Source organism: Capra hircus, chromosome 9 (genome assembly GCF_001704415.2).
Source record: "Capra hircus breed San Clemente chromosome 9, ASM170441v1, whole genome shotgun sequence".
NCBI lineage: Eukaryota > Metazoa > Chordata > Mammalia > Artiodactyla > Bovidae > Capra > Capra hircus.
The window spans coordinates 51,289,707-51,302,798 of record NC_030816.1 but is presented as its reverse complement, the minus strand read 5'-3'; the positions used below and the strand labels follow the sequence as shown (position 1 = coordinate 51,302,798).

General features: G+C 42.8%; 1 pseudogene; it reads left to right on the top strand.

The window, feature by feature from the left end:
- Positions 268-11,115, top strand: LOC102189401 (annotated as a pseudogene).

The following is a 13,092-nucleotide window of genomic DNA, read 5'->3' as shown; positions in this document are numbered from 1 at the left end:
ATGCAGGCAGGGGTACACTGCCCTAGGGTTCCAGGGGATCCTTCCCCAGTTATGCCAGGTATGAACCCGCCAGTAGCTGGACTGTGTGAAGGCCTTGGCAGCAGAGGAGAATCCAGATGGAGTCTGTGACAAAAGTTATTTGTCTTCAAGTACAGAAGCATCTCCATATTTAATAGTCACCACAGCCATATCACTGTGCACTGTGCGAACATCAGTTCTGGTGGTGTTTTAACGGCAGGAGAAATAGAACACAAATACTTTGAAACCATGAAAAAGAGAAGGTGAGAATGAATGAATGCAAACATAAACGACAGCCCTAGACACAGACACCTACAGGCTCTCTCCCGCTCTCTCTTCACACGCACACACAATTAGAAAAACAAGGGAAGTTCCACATCCATGGCAACGAGAAAGAATCTGTGGTCAATCTCAGCTTTCCCTCAGCTTTAAAACTTCACTTCCCTCAGGCTGTGTTTTAAGGCCTTCTAGAGAAAGGCTATTGTGGCTTTGTACCGCTGAGGTTCCTGGCCAGCCAACTAGGCCTTAACCTCTGGAAAATGTGAAACACTATTTATCAAACAGGGAGGAAACTGGCCAAAGCAGGGAGGAGAGCACTAAAGATAATATTATTATCCAAGAGAACACAAAAGGGGAAAAAGCTACCCTGAGCAAGATAAGCCAGGAAGGACACAGTGGCCCAGAGAACAGAGTTTTCCCAGCCAGGCTATCTAGAAAATGCTCCCAGTCCTTGAACCCTAGAATCGTCCTTGGTCAGCAGAGTCCACGATGACTGACACTGAAGTCTTACCCCTCAGTCAACAGCTGCTATAGACAAAGAAGCACCAAGACAGCAAAAGGAAAAGGAGCATTGACTTTAGAGACTATTTAATCATGTTTCTCAACTGAAGTGCATAGAAGGAGTTTCACACTGTCATTCACTCATAAACCATTTAAAAACAAACTTACAGTTACCAGGGGGGAATGGAGGGAGGGATAACCTGGGAGATTGGGATTGACATATACACACTACTATATATAAAATAGATGACTAATGAAGACCCACTGTATAGCATGGAGAGCTCTACTCAAAACTCAGTAATGACCTATATGGGAAAAGAATCTAAAAAAGAGGGGAATATACATGCATGCTGCAAGTTCACGGGGTCACAAAGAGTCGGACACAACTGAGCGGCAGAACAATGTATATGTACAACTGATTCACTTTGCTGTACGCTTGAAACTAATACAACATTGTAAATCCTATATGAGGATAAAAATTGTTCAAAAATAAAATCTGCACACAATGAGAGATTAGGTTAACTAAGCAATGATCTATCTGGCCTGGAGGTAAAAACTTGTGCAAGTTCCAGGTGAGAATTTCCAACCATCCAGTGAACACAGAATGTAAACCCTCACCAGGAGAGCTCAAAAACTGCACATGAGTGAGAAAGTTCACTTCTTTCTCTGTGACTCTCCATCACACCAAACATTCACATGGATCTAAGTTTTATCTCCAACAGAACTGTCATCAGAAAGGATTTTACTGATTTCAGAATGATGCTATTATAACAAGAAAAATGAAATGACCAGCAGGTCATTTGCTTTTTCTTGATGACCTCAGAGACAGGAATAATGCCAGGGGCAGCTGTCAAATGTGCATTTAGGGTGATCGCACTAATAGAGTAACCTAAGCAAATTTAACCATGCCACTGGTTATGTGTGTCAGGCATTAGACAACCTGGAGAAGACAAATGTAGGAAAAACAGCCATGAACCTATGAAGAAATGTGGGTGTGCTTGACCTTCTAGTCTTCTCTTCCTTTCAGGAACGTGAAGTGGGGTTTGTACAAAAAGAAAGACACTCACAGAAGCCAGGGTCAATAGAAGAAAGGGCAAGGAGAATTAAGACTTTCAAACTTGACTCTCACTCACCTCTAAGATAAAGAAGCTGTGCTTAACAGAAAGGCAAAAGCTGATCATTGACTTTTGGGAAATTCTTCACAGCCCCTTCTGGTAATGAAGTAGCTTCTGGTAATGAGGTGGATGGAGCCCACCACAATATTTACCCTTGTTTCCGAGTGGTTCTTGTGAAACAGCATAAAAGTTCTGATGTGATACTACATCCTACCATGAAGATCCTCAGCAAATACAGTCATTTTCACTATTTTAATTTAAATAACCAAGAACTCACAACTTTCAATACAGTTTGCTTGCTGTTTAGTTGCTCAGTTGTGTCCAACTCTTCTGCGACCTGATGGACCATAGTCCACCAGGCTCCTCTGTCCATAGAATTCTCCAGGCAAAAATACTGGAGTGGTGTATGCGAGACAGCAAAGGAGACACAGATGTATAGAACGGACTTTTGGACTCTGAGGGAGAGGGAGAGGGTGGGATGATTTGGGAGAATGGCATTGAAACATGTATACTATCATGTAAAAAACGAAGTGCCAGTCTATGTTCGATACAGGATACAGGATGCTTGGGGCTGGTGCATGGGGATGATCCAGAGAGATGATATGGGGTGGGAGGTGGGAGGGGGATTCAGGATTGGGAGCTTGTATACACCCGCGGTGGATTCATGTCAATGTATGGCAAAACCAATACAGTATTGTAAAGTAGAATAAAGTTAAAAAAAAAAAAAAAAAAAAAAACCTCTCAGAACAAAAAAAAATTAATAATACTGGAGTGGGTTGCTATTTCCTTCTCTAGGGGATCTTCCCAACTCAGGGATCAAACTCACATCTCCTGCATTGGCAGGTGGATTCTTTACTGTTGAGCCACCTGAAAAGCATAGTTTGTTTAGATAAGAGGAAATAGTACAGTCAACTAACTTGGGCTTCAAGGTGGATGCTTCCTAGGTGGGCCAATATGAAGAAGGTCAAGTAAATTAAAAAGTGCTAGGAATTTCTAGCTTAGATACTCAATTTGCCATGAAAAATACTACTCAGAGTATTATAGCTTAGTATATAGTATAATATATACTAATAATATAATATATACTATATATATACTAGCATAGTACATAGTATAATATTGTACAATTATAGTATTATATTACAGATAGTACTTTCAGAAAGATGTATTTTTAAAATACGTATTGAGTAAAATTCTAAACATAATAAAAATCTTTTCCAGAAACTCAATATTTCACTTTGGACAATAAAGAACTTTAAAGGGTATAAATTCAGGGACTTTCCTGGTGGTCCAGTGGTTAAGAATCCACCTTGCATTGCCGGGAATGTGGGTTTGATCCCTGGTCATGGAATTAAGATCCCACATCCGTGGAGCAACTAAGCCCAGGAGCCACAAGTAGAGAATGGGTGCATGGCAACAAAAGTCCTACATGAGGCATCAAAAACTCTACATGACACAACTAAGACCCAACACAGCCAAATAAATAAATAAATAAATTTTTAAAAAAATATAGGTTCAGAAGGAACTAGTCTGGGTCTCAACAATTTTTCTTTTTTTAAGAAACAAATAAGACTATCTCAGCTATTGATTCCTGATTATTTTTCAAGGTCCAACTGCCCTGGAAAATCTTTTCCCCTCTGACCATTTGAGACAATGAAGATCTCTCCCTGTCCTGAATTTATCCTATGATACTTATATTCATAGCACAGTGTGCACTATATGAGGTCACATTTATGTCTTCTTGTTGTTCAGTAGCTGAGTCGTGTCTGACTCTTTGTGACCCCATGGACTTCAGCACACCAGGCTCTTCTGACCTCTACTATGCTCTGGAGTTTGCTCAAATTCATGGCCACTGAGTCAGTGATGCTATCTAACCATCTCATCTTCTGCTGCCCTTTCTCCTTTTTCCTTCAATCTTTCCCAGCACCAGGGTCTTCTCCAATGAGTAAGCTCTTCACACCCTTATGTGTGAATATGCTTATTAAGAGTTTGATCCCTGGGTCCAGCAGATACCCTGAAGGAGGGCATGGCAACCCACTCCAGTATTCTTGCCTGGAGAATCCCATGGACAGAGGAGCCTGGTAAGCTAAAGGCCATAGGGTCACAAACATCCAGAAACCACTGAAGCGACTTAACATGCATGCACATATACTTATTAAGCATATGCTTCATTTATTAAGGGCTTCCCTGGTGGCTCAGACAGTAAAGAATCTGTCTGCAATGTGGGAGACCTGGGTTTGATCCCTGGATCAGGAAGATTCCCTGAAGAAGAAAATAGCAACCACTCTAGTATTCTTGCCTGGAGAATTCCATGGACAGAAGAGCCTGGAGCGTTACAGTTCATGGGGCAGCAAAGAGTCAGACAAAACTGAGCAACTAACACTCACTCATTCACTCACTGATTCATTAAGTCTGGGATGGGGTTTGAGATGCTGCATTTCTGACAAGCTCCCTGGCCAAGTTGGTGCTGATGGTCTTGGGACCATACTTTTAAGCAAGACTCTTGACTACATTGGTTAAGAAATTGAAAGAATGTGGGCTGCTCCCAAAAGCATTTAGCTGATTTAATGCTAAAAAGAAACATCCTATAACAGAGGTATAAGGTATAAGTTCATCAAGGACAAACACAGGCTGTGGTCATCTCTGTATCCTCCATTACCCAGCACCATGCCTGGTGCGTGGTAGATGTCTATTGGGTAACTGATTGATTAGTGCTACTGGGGACCCCATATAGAGTCCAGAGAAAAATGGGAAGTAGAGAGAAGGGTATAAGACAAGAAGGGGAATGAGGCAGGGGAATGGGATAGAGAAGGAAGAAAGCCACATATGGAGGGCCTGATCTAGTATCTGGAACGCTATCACAGGAGTCCTCTTAGTGACCTCAATGACACAGGAGGCCTAATTCAGTCCAAGGCAATCCCGATTCCAGAAAGGTGTGGCTATAAAACAACCTTAGAGTCACCTGTCTAGTTGATAAGAACTGAAAGGAGTTAAATTAGTCAAAACCTGCTCTCAGAACATTTCCGATGTCTGTGGAACAAGGCACTGATGACTTCTCAAATACATCAGTTGAGTAGATTTTTCATGCCAAGATTTGTTTGTATGAGAATTCAGCCTCCTCCAGGCTATTGATTAGACCAAGAATTAACATTTTTTCGGTGGGGGGGAGATAAACAAGAGCTACACCTTTGCTGAAGTGCTGCTGATCTGTACACAATGACACTACCTGATTGGATAACTGGACAGGCCCTGTACAATTGGGTCGCTGTGCTCCATGCCCTCCTGGCTTCATTTGAAATTCTCCCCTGCCAGAGATATCCCTAGAGTTATTGGTTCACAAAAGATAAAATGCAATAGCCTAGGAGAGCTAGACCATTTGCCCTGTTTTTAAACATTAGACAGTTCCTTAAGGAAAGTCCCTGAGGCCTGGCATGATGCAGATGTAATATTCTAATGAATTATATCTGAAAGGCCCTAATTCCTAAGATGCCTGGTACTTCTGGTTTGACCTGGACCAAGTCCCAACCCTTTAAGCTCCTCTGTGGCTCCCAGGTTGCTAGTTGTTCCTTGCCCCCTATTTTCCAAGGTTTCCTGGGGTTGCTGGGCTGCAGGGAGAATTTTTTAAAAAATGTGCTTCTTGTCTGTTTCTGTTGCTGCTCAGCACTTGGCACTTGGTCTGGCAGTACTGCCTGGTGTCTGGAGCTCAAGCCTGAACTTTCCAGAAAAACATACAAACAAAAACATCATTCTTACACTTGATTTTGCATCCCACTGGGGGTGTGACTATGCTCCCTAGGTCTGCAGAGCCGAAAACCTTGATTCCTAAGCATCCCTAGCAGTGGGAGGAAGGATGAGGAAGTCAGGGCATATGGAAGAAAGGATGATATCAGAATGTGTCCAGGGGCCAACCCCAGCTGTAATTATATGCTATCCAATGCCTTTGAAAACTTACTTTTTGTTAGATTTTGATAACAGATTCAATTCATCTTAAAAGGGCAACATTAAAAATTCTTAAAATAAAAATGAAAAAGGCAACATTAATAAATCACAAATTTGGAGTATGTCCATTTTAAATGTTTTATATGAAGCATGAAATGCTCTAGAATTTTAATGTGCACATGGATTACCACTGGATTTTGTTTAAATGAGATTGATTCATTAAGTTTGGGATGGGACTTCAGTTCCTTGGCATTTCTGACAAGCTCCCAGGCAAAGTAGGTGTTGATGGTCTTGGGATCTTATTTTTAAGCAAGACTGTAGATTATGGTGAGAAAATGTGTGGACTTGAAAGAATGTGGCCTGCTCCCAAAAGCATGGATCTGATTGAATGCCCCAAAGGAACATCCTATAGCAGAGGTATAAGGTTATAAGTTCCTCAAGGACAAACACATGCTGTGGTCTTCTCTGTATCCTCTACTACCCAGCATCATGCCTGGTGCATGGTAGGTGCCTATTGGGGAACCGACTGATTAGTGCTACTGGGGCTCCCAGATATAGTCCAGAGAAGAATGGCAAGTAAAGAGAAGGGTGTAAGACAAGAAGGAGAAAGAGGACGGGGAGAGGGACAGAAAAGGAAGAAACCTGTAAGTGCAGGGCCTAATCTCTTTTAAGGTACTCTGTCACAAGAGTCCTCTTAGCGACTTCAGTGGCACAGGAGGCCTAATTCAGTCCAAGGCAATCCCCTGATTCTAGAAAGGTGTGGCTATAAAACAACCCAAGAGATAATTGTCTAGTTGATAAGAACTTAAAGGAGTTAAAATTAGTCAAAACCTGCTCTTGGAAAGTTTCCGATGTCTGTGGAACAGGCACTGATGATTTCTCAAACACATCAGTTGAGTAGATTTTTCACGCCAAACTTTATTCATATGAGAATTCAGGCTTACCCAGGCTATTGATTAGACCAAGAATTAGCCTTTTTTTTGGGGGGGGGGGGGGCTTTTTTTTTTTTTTTTTTTGAGATAAGTGACAGTTGCACCTTTGCTGAAGTGCTGCTGATCTGTATACAGTGACACTACCTAACTGGGTAACTGGGCAGGCCCTGTACAACTGGGTTGCTGTGCTCCATGCCCTGCTGGCTTCATTTGAAATTCTCCCCTGCCAGAGATATCCCTAGAGTTATTGGTTCACAAAAATTAGCCGTTAGACAGTTCCCTTAAGGAAAGTCCCTGAGGCCTGGCATGATGCAGATATACTGTTCTGATGAATTATATCTGACAGGGCCTAATTCCAGAGATGCCTGGTACTTCTGGTTTGACTTGGACCAAGTCCCAACCCTTTAAGCTCCTCTGTGGCTCCCAAGTTGCTGGTTGTTCCTTGCCCCCTACTTTCTAAGGTTTCCTGGGGTTCTGAGCTGCAGGGAGAATTAAAAACAAAATGTGCTTCTTGTCTGTTTCTGTTGCTGCTCAGCACTTGGCACTTGGTCTGGCAGTGCTGCCTGGTGGCATGAGCTCAAACTTGAACTTACCAGAAAAACAAACAAACAAAAAAAAATCATTCTTATACTAGATTTTCAAATCAGATTTGATCTGATTTAATGACAAGAAAACTGACCTCTTCCAGTCCTGTGGCCACTGCTGAGTTTTCCAAATTTGCTGACATATTGACTGCGGAACTTTCACAGCATCATCTTTCAGGATTTAAAATAGCTCAACTGGAATCCCATCACCTCCACTAGCTTTGTTCATAGTGATGTATTCTAAGGCCCACTTGACTTCACATTCCAGGATGTCTGGCTCTAAGTAAGTGATCACACCATCATGATTATCCAACTCGTGAAGATCTGTTTTGTAAAGTTCTTCTGTGTATTCTTGCCACCTCTTCTTAATATCTTCTGCTTCTGTTAGGTCCAGACCATTTCTGTCCTTTATCGAGCCCATCTTTGCAAGAAATGTTCCCTTGGTATCTCTAATTTTCTTGAAGAGATCTCTAGTCTTTCCCATTCTGTTGTTTTCCTCTATTTCTTTGCATTGATCAATGAGAAAAGCTTTCTTATCTCTTCTTGCTATTCTTTGGAATTCTGCATTCAGATACTTACATCTTTCTTTTTCTCTTTTGCTTTTCACTTCTCTTCTTTTCACAGCTATTTGTAAGGCCTCCCCAGACACCCATTTTGCTTTTTTGCATTTTGTTTCCATGGGGATGGTCTTGATCCCTGTCTCCTGTACAATGTCACGACCCTCCATCCAAAGTTCATCAAGCACTCTATCTATCAGATCTAGGCCCTTAAATCTATTTCTCACTTCCACTGTATAATCATACAGGATTTGATTTAGGTCATACTTGAATGGTCTTGTGGTTTCCCCCACTTTCTTCAATTTAAGTCAGAATTTGGCAATAAGGAGTTCATGATCTGAGCCACAGTCAGCTCCTGGTCTTGTTTTTGCTGACTGTAGAGAGCTTCTCCATCTTTGGCTGCAGAGAATATAATCAATCTGATTTCGGTGTTGACCATCTGGTGATGTCCATGTGTAGAGTCTTCTCTTGTGTTGTTGGAAGAAGGTGTTTGCTATGACCAGTGCATTTTCTTGGCAAAACTTTATTAGTCTTTGCCCTGCTTCATTCCGTATTCCAAGGCCAAATTTGCCTGTTACTCCAGGTGTTTCTTGACGTCCTACTTTTGCATTCCAGTCCCCTATAATGAAAAAGACATCTTTTTGGGGTGTTAGTTCTAAAAGGTCTTGTAGGTCTTCATAGAACCGTTCAACTTCAGTTTCTTCAGCATTACTGGTTGGGGCATAGACTTGGATTACTGTGATATTGAACAGTTTGCCTTGGAAATGAACAGAGATCATTCTGTCGTTTTTGAGATTGCATCAGAATTCTCTAAGCCAAGCTTAGCAATTCGTGAACCATGAACTTCCAGATGTTCAAGCTGGTTTTAGAAAAGGCAGAGGAACCAGAGATCAAATTTCCAACATCTGCTGGATCCTCGAAAAAGAAAGAGAGTTCCAGAAAAACATCTATTTCTGCTTTATTGACTATGCCAAAGTCTTTAACTGTGTGAACCACAAGAAAATGTGGAAAATTCTGAAAGAGATGGAAATACCAGACTACCTGACCTGCCTCTTGAGAAATCTGTATGCAGGTCAGGAAGCAACATTTAGAACCGGACATGGAAAAAGAGACTGGTTCCAAATAGGAAAAGGAGTACGTCATGGCTGTATATTGTCACCCTGCTTATTTAACTTCTATGCAGAGTACATCATGAGAAACGCTGGCTGGAAGAAGCACAAGCTGGAATCAAGATTGCCAGGAGAAATATCCATAACCTCAGATATGCAGATGACACCACCCTTACAGCAAAAAGTGAAGAGGAACTAAAAAGCTTCTTGATGAAAGTGAAACTAGAGAGTGAAAAAGTTGACTTAAAACTCAACATCCAAAAAACGAAGATTATGGCATCTGGTCCCATCACTTCATGGGAAATAGATGGGGAAACAGTGGAAACAGTGTCAGACTTTATTTTTGGGGGCTCCAAAATCACTGCAGATGGTGACTGCAGCCATGAAATTAAAAGACGCTACTCCTTGGAAGAAAAGTTATGACCAACCTAGATAGCATATTCAAATGCAGAGACATTTCTTTGCCGACTAAGGTCCATCTAGTCAAGGCTATGGTTTTTCCAGTAGTCATGTATGGATGTGAGAGTTGGACTGTGAAGAAGGCTGAGCGCCGAAGAATTGATGCTTTTGAACTGTGGTGTTGGAGAAGACTGTTGAGAGTCCCTTGGACTGCAAGGAGATCCAACCAGTCCATTCCGAAGGAGGTCAGCCCTGGGATTTCTTTGGAAGGAATGATGCTAAAGCTGAAACTCCAGTACTTTGGCCACCTCATGTGGAGAGTGGACTCATTGGAAAAGACTTTGATGCTGGGAGGGATTGGGGTAGGAGGAGAATGGGATGACAGAGGATGAGATGGCTGGATGGCATCACTGACTTGATGGACGTGAGTCTGAGTGAACTCCGGGAGTTGGTGATGGACAGGGCGGCCTGGCGTGCTGTGATTCATGGGGTCGCAAAGAGTCGGACACGACTGAGTGACTGAACTGAACTGAATGACAAAAGAGGAACATCCTATAGCAAAGAGTTTAAATCATTTGCCCGTGAAATATTTATTAATACAAAAAATCAATCCTACAGTGGCCATAAAGAAAAAGTGTATGAATTCCGAAAGTAGAAACAATACAGATAACATTCTCTGATATCAATGCAATAAAATTATAAATTAAAGGTACAAATACAGCTCTCTGATCATACAGCAAGCCTTCAAGATAGCACCAAACAAAGACAAGAAGCTTAAGAATCAACTTGGAAGTTTACTTTGGATTTTACTCATCCAGTAGAAGATGTGTTGAGGTCCTTTAATGGATCAGAACCTGGTGGTCTGGAGTCGACTGATAAGAAAGTAAAGAGGAGAGAAAGAGGCTGATATTCCTTGGTTTACACAGAAAGCCAATAAAGCCCCTACATGGGGCTTGCTCTGTTCACGGAGGCCTCAAGCACCCTCTCGACGGGGTGAAGGCGCAGAGCGCCTTCTTGAGAGGGTCTTAGAAGCCCGAGCAGGAAAGTGAACTCAGAGGGCCTCTGCGCTCCAAAGAAATAGCCTGAGAAAGAGAGAGAAAGGAGAAAGAAAGACACGGGGACCAGAGCTCTGATGGAGCAACAGTGTTTTATTCAACATTGTGTAGGTATTTATACTGTCTTACAAGATAGCTTGTAACCATATGGTTCATAAAAAGGAAGAGGGTACTTATCACCATATAGAAAAACTAACGAAGGAAATGCCTGGATTCCTCAGCCCCCAGGAGAGGCTTGCCTCTCCTCTTAATTCCTGAATATTCAGTAATTAATAAGGAACAGAGAATTCCTGACAGATCCAAAATGGCACACAGGAAGCCTCCTGTTAAATGCTTCCTGACAAAGATGGAATTTTGATTCTGGACATTTTGAACAGTTTCTACTGGAGAAGGTTAAAGTGAATAGAAAGACTGGAAATCTTGGGAAAGTCATTCACAATGAACAAAATCACAGTTGTTTCTGAGAAACAGTTCTCTAAAAGATATCTGAAATACCTTACCAAGAAATAGCTTAAAAAGAACAATCTTCGTGATTGGCTTCCTGTGGTTGCATCTGACAAGGAGACTTATGAGCTTTGTTACTTCCAAATTAGTCAAGATGGAGATGAATCTGAGTCTGAGGACTAGATGAAGCCATCCTTTATAGGGCTTCACTTGCTAATAAAACAAATGAAGCATACAAGAGAAAGAAACATCTTGAAATGGACCTTTAGTTTATCAGGGAATGAAATCATTACTCTGTATGTTAAGCATTCATCTCTTTTATTTAAGTGTATGCTGTTCATATGGTGCTGGTTTTCCTTAAACACTTTTCCCTTTTAAATTTTTATTGGAGTATAGTTAACCTACAATGTTGTGTTAGTTTCAAGTGTATAGCAAAATGAATGAGTTATACATTCAATCCCTGGGATGGGAGGAGAAGGCAATGGCAACCCACTCCAGTACTCTTGCCTGGAAAATCTCATGGATGGAGGAGCCTGATAGGCTGCAGTCCATGGGGTCGCAAAGAGTCAGACATAACTGAACAACTTCACTTTGACTTTTCACTTTCATGCATTGGAGAAGGAAATGGCAACCCACTCCAGTGTTCCTGCCTGGAGAATCCCAGGGATGGCAGAGCCTGGTGGGCTGCTATCTATGGGGTCACAAAGAGTAGGACACGATTGAAGCTACTTAGCAGCAGCATTAGCAGCCTTGGATGGGAAGATCCCCTAGAGGAGGGCATGGCAACCCACTCCAGTATTCTTGCTTGGAGAATCCCCATGGACAGAGGAGCCTGACAGGGTACAGTCCATGGGGTCACAAAGAGTAGGACATGACTGAGCAACTAAGCACACAACGCGCACGTGTGCACGCGCACGCGCGCGCGCACACACACACACACACACACACACACACAGTGTATATATGTCAGTTTCAGACTCCCAACATATCCCTCTCCCTCAAATCCCCTGGTAACTATAAGTTTTCTATATTCATGACTACTTCTGTTTGGTAAATAAGCTTTTATCCCCCTTTTAAATACTTTGTATATAAGTAATATTTAAATAGCTTTACTAGTGGAATTTCTTTCAGGATTTCTGTAAGGTACTGATTTTACAGATGTCCTCAAGTTAAAGTATATAGTGAAAAAATGAAGCACAATTTTGGGTCTAAGCGCAGGCAGTGGTGGCGGCTGGTGCACTAAGCGTGGCCGAGAGCTACCCCACAACCGAGATCAGGGGCAGTGGCCTAGAGTGCCAGGCTGCAATGGCACAGGAACGGCCGAGAGGAGCTACTCTGCCTCCGAGGTCAGGGGTTGCGGCCGAGAGGAGCTACCCCACGTCCAAGGTTGGGGCGAGAGCTGAGACGAGATACCCCCACGTCTGAGGCCAGGGACGGCGGCCGGGGGGCTACCCCACATCTGAGATCAAGGGTGACAGCCAAGAGGAACTACACCACGTCTGAGGCCAGGGCGGCAACAGGGAGGAACAACCCCACACCCAAGGCCAGGGGTGGCCGCCAGGAGTAACAACCCCATGTCCAAGGAGTGATGGCTGTGCGGGCGCAGGAGGGCCTAGAGGATACATACCATGTTGAAGGTCAGGAAGGGCAGTGGAGGAGATACCCCTCATCCAAGGTAAGGAGCAGCAGCTGTGCTTTGCTGGAGCAGCCGTGAAGAGATACCCCACGTCCAAGGTAAGAGAAACCCAAGTAAGATGGTAGGTGTTGCAAGAGGGCATCAGAGGGCAGACACACTGAAACCATACTCACAGAAAACTAGTCAATCTAATCACACTAGGACCACAGCCTTGTCTAACTCAATGAAACTAAGCCATGCCCATGGGGCCACCAAGACGGGCAGGCGTGGTGGAGAGGTCTGACAAAATGTGGTCCACTGGAGAAGGGAATGGCAAACCACTTCAGTATTCTTGCCTTGAGAACCCCATGAACAGTATGAAAAGGCAAAATGATAGGATACTGAAAGAGAAACTCCCCAGGTTGGTAGATGCCCAATATGCTACTGGAGATCAGTGGAGAAAAAACTCCAGAAAGAATGAAGGGATGCAGCCAAGGCAAAAACAATAGCCAGCTGTGGGTGTGACTGGTGATAGAAGCAAGGTC